The sequence below is a fragment of the Macrobrachium rosenbergii genome, chromosome 37 (genome assembly GCF_040412425.1).
Source record: "Macrobrachium rosenbergii isolate ZJJX-2024 chromosome 37, ASM4041242v1, whole genome shotgun sequence".
Classification (NCBI taxonomy): Eukaryota; Metazoa; Arthropoda; class Malacostraca; order Decapoda; family Palaemonidae; genus Macrobrachium; species Macrobrachium rosenbergii.
Genome location: NC_089777.1, coordinates 47,796,673 through 47,801,672, shown reverse-complemented (window position 1 = coordinate 47,801,672; position 5,000 = coordinate 47,796,673).

The window sequence follows — 5,000 nt, the reverse complement described above, 5'->3', positions numbered from 1 at the left end:
ACAACCTATTGGTGCCCTGCACTTCCACTGGATGAAGGGAGGGGATTCTCATGTTTAAAGTGAGCAGGAGGTACATTTGTGTAATATTCAGGAAGAGAAGGTACTTTTTTTTACTTTGTTCCACTTTGGATGATTTGGGCCAAGTTTCTGTCCTCGCCCTTTTCATCAGTGCTTGGATGCTGAAACACAGATATGCCTATTCCATGGAAGGATGTTTGTGCAGTTGTGGCACTTGGATTATGGCCCAGACTGTCAACAGTACAAGTTGTAAAGAGCCCTTTTCTTAGTGTAGTGGGACAAACTACTTCTTCCTCCACAGCCCTTGTTTCAACTGCTTATCCTAACCCTTTAGTCAATTCCAGAACCCTATCATAGCTGATGCTGATTCCATGGTGATGGAATGTATCAATTAATTGACGCTTCCTGGTTTTTGCAAAGACCAGGAGACCAATATATATTTGAAACGGAGGCTCTCTTGACTTGGAATGTCTGGAAAATGTTGAAGATACTGGATTCTTCCGACAGTTGAAGTGCAAAAGTTGTGCTAAAGCTAGATCAGTAGATGATGTTCCATATTTAAGTTGGGATTTTATATCACCACCATTTTGTAGCACACTTACAAATTCCAACAAACTTGGTGGCAAAGATTCTTTTCTAGTGTCTGCTGTTAAGGTTCCATCAAATTCTATCTCATGTTCAAGCATGTGTTTCCTCAATATCTTAACTGCTTTGGCCACGATTAGTGCATCATTGTAGTCACATGCTATGGCTAGGGCTTTTCCCATTTTCCTTTTGTAGGCAAACCAAATTTCTCTTCCCTTTTTAAAGTCCTCCAGTTCTGGGATGCAGGCAAGTATCTGTTCTTTCAACTGTGTTTGGTGCACAAAGGAAGCATCAACATTTAGCTGTTCCAGTCTTTGTTTGTACAAATCATAAAGTTCTACCATTGTAAAATAGCAGCACCCATCTGTAGTCAACTGCTTGTCTCTTATGCACATCTCAAGCTCAGCAAAAGCATGGACACATGCCTCTTGTCTGTACTGCACATAATCATCTCCAATTTTCTGGGAATTTGGCCAGGCCCTTTCCCTGTTGTACACACCTGTCAGACGAGATGGATGATACATATGGTCCTGAGAAACAATACCTCCAACACTAAACTTGGCCAGAAGTTTCTCATCTAGTAGGTTGGTGGCACATCGTTGCAGCTTTTCATGTAAAGGCAATGTCATGGCCAGTCGTAAATCTTTGATTGGTGCTGGTTGGTCACAAATAAAGCATATTCCTTCTTTCTCAGTCTTAGAATCTTCTGCATCTTCTTTATCTGCCTTCTGGCTACTACGTGTGAATTTTGCTGATGGGGTATCATCTTCTTCTTTTGTCTTACACAATGACTTCCTTTTCCTTTCTAGTTTTGATGTTTTGAACTTCAGTATACATGATTCATGATATGTTGCTTTGTTATTTTCAAAGGTCTGCAGAATTGCATCACCTTCATGAAGCCTTTTGGGATGAAATGGTATAGGCATTGCATTTAACTTATAGAATTCAGGAATGTTTATAGCAAGGGTAACCTAGCCAGCACCAGATGCATCAACAAGTCTTTCAGGTGTGTCCTCTTGGCACAAGCAACAAAGCTTCCGGTTAGTCATACTATCTCCCTTCAGGAAAGACGTTGACATCCAAGATTGTCCTGCCATTGCTTTTGTTCTATAGGCCGAGGGTTTATCCTTTTACCACCTATATAACATATATGCACTTTCAGATATGGGATACAACTAGGCTCAGGTATGTCATAATGCTACCTCTAGCCCAGTCATTTATCCAATGCTATTTAATTCCCGTGTGATCTGTACACCATCTAGAAGACTAAAGCCCCATCTTCCTTGGTTCGGCTCCCCCGCGCTGGCACATCCTGTCAATTCAGGTGCAGCTGTTTAACTTTGAAGTGGGCCTAGCTAAACAGCATTTGGGAAACTAATAACAAATCTCTGCCATTAGCTAGCACTAAACCCCATGCTGAGTTTCACAGCTATAGTGTCAACCAGTGCGCCCTGGTAGTACACTGACACTACACTATTACACTTTTACATTAAGCTTATTACCCATTTTTTTCTAAATGAGGATGAAAATTAATTAACTGGAGATTAATTGATTTCTAATCTACAAAAAATGAACTGATCAGGGTGGAGTTACCCCAAATCCATGTATTTACCAGAACTTTAGCCTCATATATGAATTTAAGTACCAATTTTTGGTATTTTGGCAGACATTTTTGATATAGTGACAGCCATCTTGGATATCTTTATGCAGAGAAATGATGTATCTGCATATATAAAGGCTTGTTTTTGATATTTTAATATAAACTTGGAGTGACTTAGGGCTTTGAATGTGATTAATCAATTAAATACCAGTATTCAAATATCCACAGGATGCCATTTTGAAAACCTGCCCACCATCTTGGAAAATGGCAAAATTTCGTGTGGCTGGAGGTTGATAATGAGACTAAGGGACAAGAAGAATAGTTGAGCCAAGTTTCATGCTTGTATCACCATTTGCACTTTTCCCCTATTTTTTTGCAGTAACCCACTCCACTAATATTATTATTGCTATTTACACAGCATGTAGTGAATAAAAAATTATCTTATGCTTCAAATCTGTATCTTCTAAAAACAACTAAAAAATGCGCCGAAGTTTCTTCGGCGCAATCGAGTTTACTGTACAGCTGCTACGGCGTATATTCAAGGCCACCGATAATAGATCTATCTTTCGGTTGTCTTGGTATAATGCGGTATGAGCCGCGGCCCATGGAACTTTAACCACAGCCCGGCGGTGGCCTATCCTATGTCATTCCCAGAAGCACGATTATGGCTAACGTTAACCTTAAATAAAATAAAAACTACTGAGGCTAGAGGGCTGCAATTTGGTATGTTTGATGATTGGAGGGGGGATGACCAACATACCAATTTGCAGCTCTCTAGCCTCGGTAGGTTTTAAGATCTGAGGGCGGACAGAAAAAGTGCGGACAGGATAAAAGTGCGGACGGGTGCGGATAGAATAAAGTGCGGACGGACGGTCTCAAATAATCAGCTCAATTATTTGAGGTATCTCAAGTTCGTCAACTTTAATATGAAGACCAGATTGATTTCCTCGTTATCTGTGCAAATAATCCTGACCACCATTTTCAATCGCATTCCCTCTGATTCTCATAACTTCATTAAACTTTTAAGCAAAAAAGAAAAATGAATAACAACTTCACAATTACTTCGACTTTTCGACCATTTACTCTTTGCTGATGGAATTTCGTGTATTTCAAAATTCTCTCCAGAAATTTTACCTTTAAAGTCACCATGGTTCGTTTGCATACTTTTGAATATAATCAACAATGTATGTATTTACTCCGAAATTTAATCTATATTTTGGACAGTGTCAGTGATTTACAAAGTTATTCGTTGAATGCGCCTAAGAAACCCGTTTTTAGAAAATATTCGAAATACGTACTTTGTTACAGTTCCCTAATTAAAAAACTCCGCAACTAAAATCTTTCTCATTGAAAGCAAATGTAGAGAGAGAGAGAGAGAGAGAGAGAGAGAGAGAGAGAGAGAGAGAAGTATATCTTGGTTTAACCAGAACACTGAGCTGATTAACAGCTCTCCTAGGGCTGGCCCGAAGGATTAGATTTCTTTTTCGTGGCTAAGAACCAACTGGTTACCTAGCAACGGGACCTACAGCTTATTGTGGAATCCGAACCACATTATGACGAGAAATGAATTTCTATCACCAGAAATAAATTCTTCTAATTCTTCATTGGCCTGTCGGAGAGTCGAACGCTGGGCCAACAGCGTGCTAGCCGAGAGCTCTACCCACCCCTCCAATGAAGAACTTGGAGAGAAAGAGAGAGAGAGAGAGAGGAGCATTGAATACGAGATTTTTATAAGCATTTTTGTGCGAAGCCTTTAAAATACTTATTCCATATTTAGCCGTGATAACAAATGGGTAAAGAGCCCTGGGCTGAGGACTCTTTCACACAACGGATGGTGAATAGGTGAATGATAGTTACTTCAGACAGCGAAAATTAAGAAAGTTGTTCACCCATATGATCCTCAAAATGTTCTTGAAAGCTTCAAAGCGAAAAATTATTTGGAAGGGTGGTCCATAAGCTAAAGAAGATCATCTTTATTTTGGGGATGCGAACCCTAGAAACTTTTTTTATACCTTTTGTTTTTAAACAAAGTATTTGGCCACAAAGAAAGTGAAACAACAAAGTGCAAGATCTTTCGTGTCTACTATAAGGTGCACTCAAGCAAACTACGTACACCCTTGCAGAAGATGTTGCAAGGAGATTTGAAAGAAAAATTAAAGATTGTTAGTAATCCAGGCTAAAATCCTTTGCCTTGCCGTGTTTTATCCATCCAAATACTTAAGTTCATTCTAGACAGTTGGTTCTCACTTGCAGATTTGATCCAAATGTAATGACCTTTGTATGCATTGAAATGGTTATATGCCCCGTTAAGCTCAGTTGTTGTAGGTAAAATCGAGTCTTCTTTAAAATTTTTTGTTCTATTGTATGTACTGTATATGATAATGTTTTGGAGTAAAGATGAAAGACCTTACGCAAAATTGTTTTACATTCCTCGTGGCCAAACACTCACTTAATATTCTAAATCACGTTGCCTATGATAGATACTATACACATTTTTGCGTGTGTCTTCCCGTCCTCAAGATATATGATAAATCTACCGATGAATAACAGTAACATTTTGTGGAGGAGTGGTTCATCATCAAATTTAGTTTTTGCACTTAGATTTCTAAGGAATGTCACACTAAACTTCCAGTAAACAGAGGAACATCAGAAGATAAGGACTTATGCGATAAATAATAGCACCTAAAATTGTGTCAAATTTCAACTTAATTTAGGTATAGCTCTCGCACTGTTGATATAAATCATTGGTGGGGATTCAAATCTTAGCTTTTGTTATTATATTTTGTATGTAAATATC